The 15,670-nt window shown below is 30.7% G+C and overlaps 1 protein-coding gene across 7 annotated transcripts in view; it reads right to left on the minus strand.

Moving 5' to 3' along the window:
• LOC126748056 (uncharacterized) overlaps positions 1-15,670 on the minus strand; it is a 1,030,708-nt gene that overhangs the window by 158,174 nt on the left and 856,864 nt on the right. The window lies entirely within an intron of this gene.

A 15,670-nucleotide genomic window follows, 5' to 3' on the forward strand; every position in this document is an offset into this window, starting at 1 on the left:
TCAAGTTAACGCTGAATGTAACACAGAAAATAGTAATAATAACCAACACCTTAAAAATAAATGTATGGATCACTGGAGTGATTTTGATAATAAGGTCAGTAGTTTTGTTCAAAATACAAATCCTAGAGCGGCGGCAATTATTGAAGTCAATAAATTTCTCAATGAACCACTGCAGCCAAGAGCAGATAATCCCTTAGAATGGTGGAAGCAGAGACGTTATACATATCCTCGCTTATTTGAATTATCAAAAAAAAATTGTGCGTTGTAGCCACCTCTGTACCTTCAGAAAGGGTATTTTCGAAGGCCGGGCATGTATTTCCCCCGAAGGTCCGTTACCTTCGTAATAGACTAAAGGGGAAACGTGTGTCACAAATTTTGTTCTTAAACGCCAATTTATAATTTTATTACAATACCTTTATTACTATTTTTTCAACTGTTGTTACAGAATTATTTTTCATTAGTTTTTTTAATTATTTAACGTTTATTTTAAAACAAAGTTTTGTTTTTAGTTGATTTTTTTCAGGCGGTCTTTGTTAGAGATTATTTAATATTTTTATTAGATTTAGGTTAGTTTCATATTCCTTGCAATAAAGAATAAAGTTCCTTTTTTTTGCTTTACGCTGTTATTTTCTAATACCAAGTATTGTTTTAAGTTACATTTATTTTATAATAATTAGTTATAAGATATTATTTTATTTTGTTATTCTACGTTTTGGTATTCTATATTACATAAATTTTTTTTTAGTTTGAGGATAACAGTATATTTTAATACTTCTTTCTAATATGTAAATAAATAGCAACACAAATAAAAATCATATTTATTTTGTATTTGTTTGGTTTGACCTTATAAAATTATTAATTGTAAAGTTTATTATTTCATGTGTCATGTCTACACTAAACTATTTTATAATTTCTACAATTATTGCTAATTCTCATAAAACAACTTAACATCATTTCTTTCTTATTCTTAAAATCAAACCAGTCAATCAATGTTTATTTATATTTGTACTTTTAGACCCTCAATCGCGGTGGTGATCCTACAATTTTATTAAAATTTGAACGACCTTATCATTCAAATGAATGAATCTTGGCAAACGGGTCATTTCAATGAATGACCTGGAGATAAACGGGTCATCAAAAAGAACCAGGTCTTCCCATCCCTATCGCACACACACGCATAGCACGCTGTACCACTTCTCGATACCGCTTCGGTCCCCATCAGTTGCAAGCAGCGTTGCCAGTGTGACTAAATTGCCCGAACATATCGCCCTCCTTGAAAGACCGAACTTTCAAAATAGTCGTAGGGACAATTACACTAAGTCCGACAAAAGCAGCGGACACCGTTTGGAAAAACACCTAGTTATATTTCCGCGATCAGTTTTTACAAGCGCCACTCGCGAAACCTTGTCCTTTCCCGGAAAAACAGTTAATACACGTCCTAGCTTCCACTTCATAGGAGGAAGATTGTCATCTTTAATTAACACTAAGACACCTTTCTTTAAAGAGTCATAATTCAATCTCCACTTGGATCTTTGCTGCAACTCGGCTATGTACTCTTTCTAACTAATTCTATCGTACTAATTCTAAATGGACAGCTTTTGTTAAAAAGCAAATATAGAGCGCGACATAATATTTTGAAACTTTAGCACCTCTGCCCGTATGATTTTTTATTAAGAATGGGCTTGCATAATCGACACCAACTACGTCAAACGGATGACTTGGATTTAACCTTTGTTCTGGTAGATTGCCAATTATAGGTTTTAAAGTATTGGCATTATATCTAAAACAGCATACGTTAAAATACAAATATGCCTAGCCAATTAGAGCGCTTCGGCATCCGCGAGGGCGTGGTATGCGAACCGCCAAATTCAAAATAGGAAGTTTTCAATGTATGTAAAGTTTTTCTATTCATATTTATATTTAATTAGGTTTTTATGATGCGTATATATTTTAAATGAAGAAAAGTGCAATATGCATTAAAAACATTTAATAAGAAGATATTTTAGCTATTATTAGTAAATAGATTATTGATTTTTATTAATATTTACAGCTTGTGATCTATTAATCTAATTATTATTTTAAAAATATTTTATAAATACTTGTCAAATTTGGTTTTTATAGCAAATTATCTCTTTTATTGGCGAAATTTGTTAATCATTTGGTATAGCGGTACGTGTAAGCGCAATGTATGAATTATTTAATTATTATTGTTAGTTAAATATTAAAAATGGGGTGGTACGAAATTGAATTGGTGTGTAGAGCTGATAAATTAATTGGTTAATAGGTGGATAAATAAAAAAGTTAAAAAATAAAAATAAATGGCAATTAAATTTTTTAACAATATACGGTGAACATTTTAAAGTTCGCATTTTTACATACCTCTATGTCATAATTCTAATATGCACCTTAGTAATATAATAATTGTCAATAGTTATTTGAAAGTATAATATTATTTTAATTATTTTAAATTGTCCACTACCACTATACATATTCTATTCTATACATTATACTTTAGTGGTTGATATAGAGTATATATATGGTTGGACAAGCTATATAAAGGGTAAATATGACTAAAAAGTTAAAGTATAAGAACAGAAAACAAAAAAAAAACTTAGAAATTATAATCTATAAATCTATAAATTTATTTGTTATTTAAATATAATAATTTATGTTATTTTTAATATCAACAACCTCAAAATTAAATGCAAAGAGGCTAAATGTATTAATCTGGTGTATAGTATGTAGACTCGCACTTCTTTAACTTATTTGTCATCTCTGCTGGTCATGTATATACATCCCAAACCATTCAAACTTCCATTCAATATTTTTTGTAGTAACATGAAAAAAAATTACTGCTCTGTATATATTTTAATTAATAAATATAATATATACTCACAGAAGATCTTCCCCCTCGTTCCATGTCAATTTCAAGTTAATCCAATTAGCTTTTCTGCACCCTAAAAAATATTAAGAACATAGCAAACAAAATGTAATAGAAAATGATTAGTTGAATATTAACATACAAAATAAGCTAACGTTTTAGTCTTAAAATAAAATATATAAAAATAGTTATACAGAAACCAACACCTATGACGTCTTAAAATTTGTTTTTACAATTTGAAACCTACACCAAATTAAGCCTTACAAAAACTATACCTAGTTATGTATATGACCTCTTACATAAAATTTGTATTTACAATTTGAAACCTGCACCAAATCCTTACAAAAAATATACTTAGTTATATTATACTGATTATAACACAAAATACCATATAAAATACCACATCCTATTTTTGTTAACATCACAGCTATATAAACATAAAAAAATAGCTACAATTCAAATATTATCTAGCCATTAAATACACAAAGAAATCTAGCTTATTTTTTATTTGGATAGTACATTTGTTTTTCAATTTTTCTTTTCTTTTCAATGCCCTGAGAAATTTCTTCCTCCACCTCTTTATTTTTAAATTTGCTGATTACAGCCATAAATCTGGCAAATGCTTTTTTATCTAAACTTTTACCATAGCTACAAATTTCTTGCAATGCAATTTTAAAATAAGTATAAACAATGTAATAAAAATTTAACTTATATTTTACTCAAACTATTTCTCGATTTTCTTCAAAGTCTATTGCAGAACTATTGACTTTCATTTTTGAACTCTCCTGAATAAAATGGTTTACATCCTCCTGATAATTGATTTGGCTAGTTGTGGGTGGATCAACAAACAAAAGATTAATCCTCTTCCTCTTCACTCACAGTTGGGGAACCTACAACAAACTCGCTTCCCTGGTCAAAAATGGCTATAGCATGTATATGTTTACAAAGTACTGTTTTGACAGAATTTTCTGGAAACTCACATCTGTATTTATGAAAACATATTTTACAGATGTTATAGTATCCAGTGCGACATTGCTTATCACAAGACACAACATAGAACTTACCACTTACCGAAACACTTTGTACTTTAAATTTTCCAAATTCTAAAAATTCTACCTTACCATTCATTTTTTCGGCTTTCTTATGGGCTTCTATTACAATTTTATGCTGATAGCTATTTGAGTTTGGTCTTTCACTATTTATTATCGTCTTCCACATCCTCTCATCCACAAGTTCATCCAACAAATCCAGCAACTTTTCAACTCTTGCAAGATTGGTATTTAATTTCAATCTCAATTTTTTTGTATTAAGCAAATTATTTATACCTAAGATTGCGTCGACCTCCCATTTTATTGTATTTCAGTACTTTGTTTAAACTTTCTATAGCCCTATTTGTATTTATACCAACATTTATTCTATGGCAATGGGCCCACATAATGATCCTTTCTTCACTTTAAAAATAGAAGCTGCAAACAGATAATATTACTATTTAGTCATAATTTTTGTTGGCAGTATTTTTATACTGCTAACTTACGTCTGCAAGTATCTCAAGAAATCGTGTTCACCCTCCTCTTCCAAATGCTTGAAATAGTTTTCTTTTAACACCATAAAAGTGGCAACATTGGTCTACTTTAAAATTTTCCTCATTTCCTTCTTCATATGTACTCTGTTTTATTCTGCTACCATATCATCAGCATCTCTTTTTTTGTCAATATTATACTTCCTTATCAAATATGCAAGGTCTCCTCTTGTTAGTAGGTTTAGTCTTTCTATTGTGTTGTTCTGAATTTTCCTAGCATTTTGAATTATCCTTTCGTTTGTCACTCCTGCAGTTAATTGCCCAACTACAATATTCAGCCTTGGACAACCGTTTTGTTCTTAACTCGTCTACATGTCCTACATGAGTTTCCACAGCAACTGATTCTATAGGTATTAAAATTATGAATGAATGTAACTACCTATATAAAAAATAATAAAAGATTACTACCGCTTGTTAAAACTTTTACTAAAATCCTTGAGGGACATGTTCCTTGAATGCGAATGCTTCTCCTAGACTTCTCACTTTACACGCGCTATTAAATCCTAAAAGTAAACATAACAGAACATACTTATGTATGTTTGATAATAATAACTAAGACTTTGTACAACCTCTGATATCGCTCCTGTTGCAATTGTAAAATATGTGTTCTTCTCTATTCTTAAACTTGTTTCAAGTCTGACAAGCATAATCTACTTCCCTATTATCTTGTGCCCTCCAAGATGTGAATTCTTCAAAATTCCTAAAATTTAAAATTGATTCTTTGAAAGTTATATGGTGAATATCAAGCAAATGTTTGTTTAAACAGTTAAAATATGAAAATGTTTGGATATCATTAGTACACATTGTGTCCAATAATGTGCACAAAACACAAATAATGTGTTTTATTTGTTCCTTCCCAACAAATTCAGGGTGAAACTTTTGCCAATGTCTGTTTGTGGTAGATGTGTTTGAAAATTTCTTATCACAAACTTCACAGATTGCATTTTGTTGACTGCAAAATAAATAATTATTCAAATTAGAACTAAAAAAATTGGAGTAAACACTCAACACTATACACTATGAATTTTCACTCAAATAGTCGCAAAGTTGATATAATTATTGATAATTAAATCAATTATTAGGAAGTAAGCAAAGCAAATAAAATCTGCAATATAGGTTAAGTTAAACAAAACCAATCCATTGATTTTCAATTTCCGTAGCTAATCGGCAACGAAATTTGACGTACGAACTTTCACGAAAGGATCAGCAGTGCTGCTCCACTCTCAATTTCTCTGATTGGCTGGGCATATTTGTATTTTAACGTATGCTATCTAAAACACGTTATACAGCTATACACAATCTTTTTAGCTAAAGATCGTCCTCCTATTGGCCAATATCTTTCGCGGACAGATGCTAGTAACTGCTGGGCCCCACAATGAAATAATTTTATATGTTCATGCTCCAAAATTAATTTAGTAAGATGTTGATTGCAAGGTAAAAGCAAAGGATGCTTCTTTTTAAAATTAAATCTGGAATTTTGCAATCTACCACCTACTCTCAGAAAATCAAACTTATCAAGAAACGGATTTAAACTTACAATTTTAGAATTATTTTTTAATTTATTCAGTTTATTTTTTTATATCATCCTCAAAACATTGATGCTGAAGGTGCTTTAAAAAATAATAAAATGAATTATCAATTTCAAGTTTTGTTAAAGGTCCCAGTCTACGATTATCTTTTGAAGACTTACAGTTATTTACAAATCTAAATAATAAAGCTGGAAGTCTCTTAAATTTTAATAAATTTGAGAATTTTTCCAAAATATAATTTCCATTTTCTAAAGTTGAACTCATGAGGTTTACGTTCCTTTCTTTTTGCATAAATCGGATTTCTGGGCTAATTGTTTTCATCGTCAAATAAAAATAAGGGTCCATGCCACCACATATCCAAATTTTTTAAAGCAAAACATTTAACCCCACGAGATAAATAATCTGCAGGATTCAATTCGCTAGGTACATGTCTCCATTCATCTTTAATAGTAAATTTCTGAATTTCAGATACTCTATTTGAGACAAAAGTTTTTAGCTTATTTGAAGGAGTACGAACCCAACCTAAAACAATTGTTGAGTCAGTCCAAAAAACTCGTCTTACAACAATAAGTCTTAGCGCTTTTGAAACTTTGTTTGCCAATCTAGCCGACGTCAATGCACCACACAATTACAAACGCGTCAAGGAAATATACTGTAATGGAGCTACTTTCGCCTTTGAAGTTAACAAATTAACAAAAACCTGCCCTTCTATGTCTAAAGATTTTAAATAAATACATGCACCATAAGCCTTTTCAGAACTGTCCGAAAAGCAATGCATTTCAACATATTGATAATTAGGGCAAACAATATGACGATCAATTCTTAATTCATTTAAACATATTAGTTGACTTTTAAACTATTTCCAAATTGTAGCTATGGACTGTGAAACCTGGTTGTCCCAAGACAATTTCTCAAGCCAAAGATCTTGTAACAGCATTTTCACAATAATAATGCATGGACTGACTAGTCCCAAAGGGTCGAAAACTTTACAGCTTTCACACAAAATTGTACGTTTAGAAATAACAGAGGAACTAAAATCTTCTTTAACACTATACATCAATTTATCTTGGGAGGGGCACCAAATCAACCCACGTGTTTTTTTTTATAATTTTCTCCGAACTTCACTATTTTAGATAAAGGATCATCATGGGGTCTATTAATTAACACAGATGGATCATTTGAATAAAATTTACGAAGAACAAAAGAACCTTGTTTTAAAACATTATATATTAAGGAAATTATTTGTTTTGCATCTTCCTTAGTTTCAAAACCGGTCAAAAGGTCATCCACGTAAAAGTCGGATTTTATAATATTTGCAACCACTGGATAGTCATTTTCAATGTCATAAGCCAATTGAAACAAGCAACGAATTGCCAGGAACGAAGCTGCTGCAGTACCATACGTTACAGTGTTGAGCTCATAAGTATCTAGTGTACTATTAGTGTTGAATCGCCAAAGAATTTTCTGTAAACCTCTATCTTCCAGAGCTACCCAAACTGATCGATACATTTTACTGTAGTCAGCAGCAACAACAATACTATGTTGCCTAAATTGAATTAATATTGATACTAAATCCTGCTGGATAGTAGGGCCAACCATTTGAATATTATTCAATGAATATCCTGTGCTACTTGGTAGAGAAGCATCGAAAACAACCCTCAAATTTGTTGTCAAGGCATTTTGTCTATAAACCCCGTGATGGCACATAAAGTAATTTAATGACATGTCAGTTTTTGAATTATTTATTTTTGTCATGTGCCCCAATTGTATATATTCTCGAACAAAATCATGATACAGAAATCTAATATTATTATCTTTTAACAACCTTTTTTCCAAACTTAAAAACCTTTTAGTAGCCTGTGCCCGAGAACTTCCCAATTTGCTAATATCCATTTTTAATGGTAATCGCACAATAAATTCACCCTTTTGAACATGAATGTTCAACGCCGCTGCTTGAGATTCTTCATCTACACTTTTATTTTCCTGAAGCTGCACAGGTGTATGGTCACTTAAATATTTTTCAGCCAAACCTAATTGGGCATAGTACTGATTTTCAAAGTCACATCGCTCTCCATATTCACCATCTAGGTCTTCTTCCTTGCAAGAATTTTCTATTTCATTTTGTACATCACAAAACTTTTGTATTAAATTACCCTCGATGTTATTTATTCTTACCTCCAATTCTAACAAAATATTAGAAGAAATATTACTTTTATTTATAAAATATTCATTAACATATTTTGAAAAATTAGTTAAACTTCGCTTTAGAGAGCCTCTTTGCCGTTTTAGAGCCTCCATTTTGAAACGATGTGTCACAAACTTATGCATAAACAAAAGTGGGTATATTAATATTTATTTATTTAAGCCTAAACAGCACAATACTGAGGCGACAACAAATTCCGGGAAAATATAGGAAAAACTTACCTCACTCCAACATTTCGGTATAGGCATAAAACAACTTTACTAACACAAATTCGGCTAACCAGCTTCGATAACCAACATTCAGCCGTCGTTCTCGAAATTACTATTCTTCTGCGAACCCAGCCGAGATAAACAATATTTACCGGCCACCGATGTGATATATTTATTTGTAATTACGACACATTGCTTTTTCATTTAATTATCCAGCGAAGAAGGACCATGTAAAAATATGTGGACTGTATAAAAAATTGGTGTGCTAATATTGTGCCAGAACTGCCAAAAATTAACAGACTCAAAAGTAAACAAATTATTTATTTTACATCGCTATAAACAAATACAAATCAAGACGATAATATATAGCAGTCTGTTCTATACAAAGTTCGTACACACACGCACAGCCCGCTGTACCACTTCTCGATACCGCTTCGGTCCCCATCAGTTTCAAGCAGCGTTGCCAATGTGACTAAATTGCCCGAACAGGTATTGTCGAGAAAAAGTAGTACTTTATAAAATATCATAGAGATATATATTTTCTTTTTCATTTTCTTTTATTATATTTTAATTTGCTTCAATTAAATTGTTGATACTTTGATTATGTAATTTTTTCAATGCGAACATCTATTTGTTGAAGTAATTATCAGCGATTAACATAATCAAAAAGTTTTTAAATATTTTATTTTTTATTTAAATATTTTTTTTCTTTGATTTTTTTTGAAAAATCTGTTCATGCGCAGTACTAGCGTAAGTGTGTATAATAAGCTTATTTACTGGTATTACCTTTGAATGATTTTTAAGACTTCTTTTGGTTTTTTATTGAAGTACCTGACTATTCTTACTTTTTCTCAGTAGGTCTGAATAATAAATATATTGAGTGTTAACTGCTTTTATACATAGTGTATTTGCTGTTGGGCTTTATTTCCTTTTTTTATTTTTTTTCTTAGGAAAGAGTGAGGGTATCCTTTGGACACTTAATCATATTTTTCTTTTAATTTTTTAGGCTTATTTATTTAATTAACGTTATTAAATTATATATAATATATCTTTAAATATATATATATATATTTGTTTGTCCCTTTATTTTGACATTTGACATGGATGTAATGGAAGTAATTATCTAGTTGGTGAAGAACTAAAATGTGAGTTACCCATTTGAGGTCTTTAAGCCATTAACTGGTTCTTTCGCTTAAAAACGGACCAGTCTTCGTGAGTGCTTGCAGTTAGAACAGGACAAACACATTGATTCTCCTAGTTCCACTGTCTTTGACAGATATAGTGAGCTTTGCCTTTGTCGCAGTAAATTAATATTTATTGAACGGGTTATTAAGACTCTCGGAAAGGATTATTGTGATGGAGAATCCAAACGAATTAATACCCTCTTGTTGCATTTGTACCAGCGTATCAGTCGAGTCCATGCTGTGTCAGAAGTAGAGTCGGTTTTAAAAAATGGGATTGTAAGTTCATGCACTAGACTTTTTGGTGATCTTAATCTTGCTTCTCAAGGTATCTCAAGCCTTCTTGCTCATATGCCAACAAACCACCAGCCATTACCATAACAGGAGCCACTCCATCTCACGAATCCCATGAATCCTTAAATACAGGATTACAACTTAGGATATAACTTAGTAGTTTCAAATGACCTAATTGTTTTGAGTGACGATGAATCTACACCTCTTGAAGAACATAAAGCGGAATATATTAATTCCAATGTTGCTGCGGAATCGACTTCACAATGAGAGGTTGCAAAGCAGTCGAACCATTCGAATAATGTCCAGTCTAGTACTTCTACCTCCTTTGCACATCCAGCTACTAATAGGGAGTTGTCTCAGATTGAATCTCATAGCGATGCAGTACCCTATGGAACTACTTCCAATCGGTCTTTGACACAACAGTCTAGGCTTCCACTCCAGGATTTATTGGAGCTTGCTCAAAGCAGTTGTCCTTATTTTAATCCTCAGCAGAGAACGTCAAATGCTTGTGAGTTAAGACCTTCCTATGGTCGTTTCATGCAGCGATAATGATGGATAATGAGTCTTTCAGTCTTCTGGAAATGAACTTAATGCAAGTCCTCAATATCTTCGAATCCTATATCACAACCTCAGTCAAATTAACTATTATCCAGTGAGTTCAGCAAATGAGTCTCAAGCAATGAGTCGTCAATCACAGGTTCGTTTTGGACCCTCCGTGGTTTATTCATCTCCTCCAGCAAGCTCCACTGCTCATGGAGACTACTTGTCCCAGTCCATGCCAATCAACGACTTAGTTTGTCATTTGGCAGAAGTCAATTTTTCTCCGATGGACACATCGAATCGAACTTACGGGCGTGAGCCGAGACAACTATCGCATCTAGAGAATTTATTTTCCATAATAAGAATGAGATGACCAAAACTTTTTACAATTGGATGACAGTCAGACCAGTGAAGTTTTAATTTCACATATTGAAGCCAGTAAAAATGTAATTTATCGTAATTCCAAAATTGCATCTGTAAGCAATATAAGTAGTTTCACTTCTTCCAATCTAAAAATATCGAATAATTCAAGTAAAGTCGTAAGTTTGGAAACGTGTTCTAATGTAATGTTTCTGGGTATTTCGCAAAAATCTTAATAGAAAAAACGAAATGTAAAAACAATTGTGAATATTTTTCGAAAAAGGATAAATCGGAAATAAGCGATAAGAAAGAAATATTTCAAATTCATAAAAATTAGTAAATCAAATAATGTATTTTCTCTAATAAGATCCTCAGACCATTTTTTAAATTTATATCAAAAATCATTTAATGAATTCATAATTTATTTGTAATATTTATAATACAGTTTATAAAATATAATTACATAAAACAAAAATAAATATACTAAACCTATGTCCATAGCAAATTGATAAATATTTATAGTTGAGAAATGCCGAAAATAAGAAACTCAGAACCTTATTAGCAAATCTTAAAAAAGATCTAATTATAAACCTCACCAAAAATTAGTTATTTTACCTACAGAGTTCATGTACCGAGATCTTACAAGAATTGTTTCTCAATTTTCTATGACAGCCACTTTCCGTTTTGCTTTCTTATACTTATTTAAGGAAATCTTAAATTAATTTATTAATTTTGTGGTCTTGAAATAATAACTAGTCAAAATTCACCAGGAAAATGTTGATAACTTGTTACTTTTATTTGAACAAGCAAAATTGATTTTTTTTAAATTTAGAAATAATGCAGTCTTATTCTAAGTAAAAATGTGCTAAATCTTGTTTCCAATCACTCTAAGTTAAATAAGTCAAAAATAATGATAAGCAGAATAACTTTTATTATATTAAAACAAAACTATGGGATAAATATACTGTATAGATCTCCAAACTCAAATATATAAATGAATATCTCTGTCTCATGTCAAATTATGATTTTTGACCCTATATTAAACTAACAACTAGATCTGACAGACTCCTATTTAGACTATTTTTTGATCAACACCAGCACAACAATAAAACATGTAAAATGATTTTATGTATAACGCAATCTTCATTAAACATCATGACAAACATTTCTTTTCGCTTATAAGCCAGAGCACCTTGTATATAAACATGTCGAGTTTTTGCTCTAATGCACATCAACCAGTAATTTGCATTAGTTCGTGTAAACCCAGTGAATAAATCTTTTTACGATTTTAAATACTTCATTTATAAATTACTAATTAACAAACAGATTAAAACCGCTTATCAAAAGCAAAAAGGTAATATGACATTATTTATATGGTTATTTTAAAAATTAATACACGCTTTATTTTTAAGATAAAAATTGTTATTTATCGATGGCTTAAGCGCAAAACGTTGTAACCCACAAAAATTAGCAAATTTTGATTTTTACGTCATTTGAATCATCAGGTGGTTTAATATAATTCAGTAAAATATCGTAAGCCGCGCAAAACGTTAATTTAATATTACGTGCCAAAACAAAACGTCATATCAATGAGGTGTTTTATTTGCTTTGCTAATATTTCTTAAGCCACAGTTTGTTATGAACTTTTGGAGAGTACAAGTGCGGTCTGATTAGTTAGTGCGGTTTTTCAATAATAAGTAAGTATTTTGCAATAATAATATTATTTTATTAAAGAACATGATGTCTATTTTCTAATTTTTATTTAGGAATAGGTGTTTTTTTTTCTTAAAAGACAATTGTGCCTTGAAGAATGGTTTAGTGAGATAGGATGAGGTATGGATGTACAGGCAGTTAAGTTGTGGCCAATGCTGTATGCTAGCAAGCTTTATTTCAAAAGCAAATTGCAGAACACAACTTTTTCATCTATAATTTACCAAGTGATCAGCATTGCATAAACTACTGCTGGAATAAAACGGAAGGTGAACTTCCGTCATCAGTAATTGCTACGTGCTTACTAAAACACACAGAAAAGTTTTGCCTCACCCAGAAAGAAAGCACATCAGCAAAAAAGTTGGACGCCACTATCTTAAAGGCTACATATTCCAACAGCTATTTTTACTAAACAACCGTTGTACAAAAACAGGATTCCAATTTCTAAGGCAAAGTATGATCACTTACAGGAACTGATACAAGTTTTACCACCCGAGGGAAAAACATTTTATATCGACATACCTTTTTCTGCCAAAAAATAATAAAAAATAGTTTTTATTTTTAATTTAGAAAAATATATAGTTTTGTTTCAGAATAAATCTTAAGTTTAAAATTAAATTAAACCTATTCTGTTTTGAATTTCTTTTACTCTAATTTATTTAAATACTTAAAGGTCTTAAGCCACAATCATCGTAAAGACCAAAATGTCGTAATCAACGACTTTTTTGAATAATATACTATTAATTAAAATATTGTTTTGCATCATCCAGTAAATATTTTGATAGAAACAAAAAATAAAAAACAGGGATTTAAACCTGTCATTGTTTTAAAATCATAAGATTTTTTGTTTGCCCTAAACAATTTTTTGAACAATCAATTAAAAAAATTAATGGTAATCAGCAGAATACAAATTGCAGAGACTCATCAGGTTATGCGAGTATCATTTTATGTTGTATAGGCTGATTGGCACAATCGATCGGGAAAATTCCATATACTGTATAAATTTCATATTACAAAACTCAGTGCCCTTCAAAAGTTATAGTTTTTTGCAAAAACATCTGGACTCGTCGATTTTTATTTCAAGTTCAATTCACGCTTTTTCATACGGAAAGTTTACATACAGGGTGTTTTTCATATATTGCGACAAAATTCAGGAACGTGTTCTTTGAACAAAAATTCGCAAAAAAGTTCCTATAAACGTAGGTCCTAAACCTTTTAGATTTTGAGCTACAGGGTGGTAAAGTTTTAACAAAAAAATGATTTTTTTTCGATAAGTTAAATATCCCTGTAGATATTTGTCCAAAGATTGGTATGCACGGTCTGTGTATCTAGAGCCATTTACCAACATACTTTTAACATATTTATGTTCTCCAGTGGCGTGGGTGCGGGTTTTCCGCTGAATACTTTTATAAAGAAAAATGGCATGCCACTGGTTTTTCTTGTATTAAAAAATATTTTTAAATTCTCCGTTTTATTTGCAACATTTTTGATCCCTTGGACTTTGTCCGTTAGATGCACGATTATGGCACAAAAAATTAAAAAACATTTTTCTACTTTGACTGATCGCTAAAATTTATTTTTTTCTATGATCGTTATAAAAAGTAAGTTTTTTTTTTAAATTTTATTTAAAATTTCATTGTAGTTCATAAAATGTCACTTTATTTAACATTTAAAAAAAAATGACATATGAGTAACGTATTAATATTTGACGCTTCCAAAATCGCGCAGTATCCTGTGAACATATTTTTTTTAACTCTGCCCACGATAAAGTTGATATTTGTAAGATTTTGTGATATTTTAAATTATAGTCACTGTCCACCAGTTGACAAGATTAATTTGTTAAAAAATGGCTAACAATTACACAAATATTGAAATGTGCAATATGCACTTCATTTATAGACTGGCTAACGGAAACACATAAGAATCCTGGCGAAACCTATCTTTATTTCAATAGCTAAAAAACACTTGAAACATTATATATTGTTTTGCTTAATCAATTATTTAAAGAGAAGACTTAACTACCTTAAGCTACAGGATAAAAAAAGCTATAAAAGCTATAAAAATTAAAAATATTTTATATATTTTCATAGCAATATATTAAGTTAACCAAAAATATGTACAACGGTTATATTGTTTGTTACAATATGATTATCCGTGACATTACTCTTATAGTAACGAAACTCAGTATTCTACTCTTTTGGAGACCATTTCTACCCCAGGATTATAATTACATGTTAGAAAATACACTATTTTTTAACACCATCAGATTACAACTTTTACCTGACTTGCACTGACACGACGTTTAGTTGTTTAAAGACAAAATTATTTAAATCAACACAAATATTAAAAATAGAATAAAACGCAATGCCTTTTGAATTTAACAACACAAATTAATCAAACCAGATGTATTCAGAGCAATATTATTTTAAAAGCTCAGCAGAGCGCTTTCGGCATATGAGCCATCATCAGTGCTAACTGAAATGAGTTGGGTGTTATATGCGTAAAAAACATTATAATTAAAGGTAAAGGAATGGAATGTACTCACGTAAATGTACTCATGTAAATTTGGAAACATTCTGGAAATTGAAAAGTTTCCAGAAGTTGTCTGTATTAGCCCAGAGGAAGAATATTGCTATAAATATTTTGAAGAAATAACTACACTTTTGGTATACTTGCGATATTAAAGCAATATATAGGATGATACAAGCAAATTCTTTGGACCGAAAATTCCAGAGAATTTTATGGCGGTTTTTACCGAGCCAACCAATCCGGATTATGAGATCAATGTTGTTGTACTGTTGTTGTTTGGCGTAACATGCTCTCCCTTTCTCACAATACGTACCTTGCTAAAATTTTCTAATAATCATTCTGATTTGCCATTGGCTTGATTTAATTATTCATACATCTTATATTTATGATATACATGGGTCCCATGACTCTTTGGACACTTTGCTACTTATGAAAGACCAACTTATTACTCTTTTGATGCGAGCAGGGTTTTTTAGTTCAAAAATTGGCTACCAATAACCCTAAAGTATTAGAAGGCATACCAGAAGATCACATTCAGACAGAATCGCTTTCTTTTGACCCTAAAAAAGGAGTCCGGTTTCAGATATATTTCTTTATCACTTTAATTCCTCTGTAATAGAGTCTCTGGCTAAAAGAAAATTACTTTCTGATTTGT

This window comes from Anthonomus grandis, chromosome 21 (genome assembly GCF_022605725.1).
Source record: "Anthonomus grandis grandis chromosome 21, icAntGran1.3, whole genome shotgun sequence".
In the NCBI taxonomy this organism is placed as follows: domain Eukaryota; kingdom Metazoa; phylum Arthropoda; class Insecta; order Coleoptera; family Curculionidae; genus Anthonomus; species Anthonomus grandis.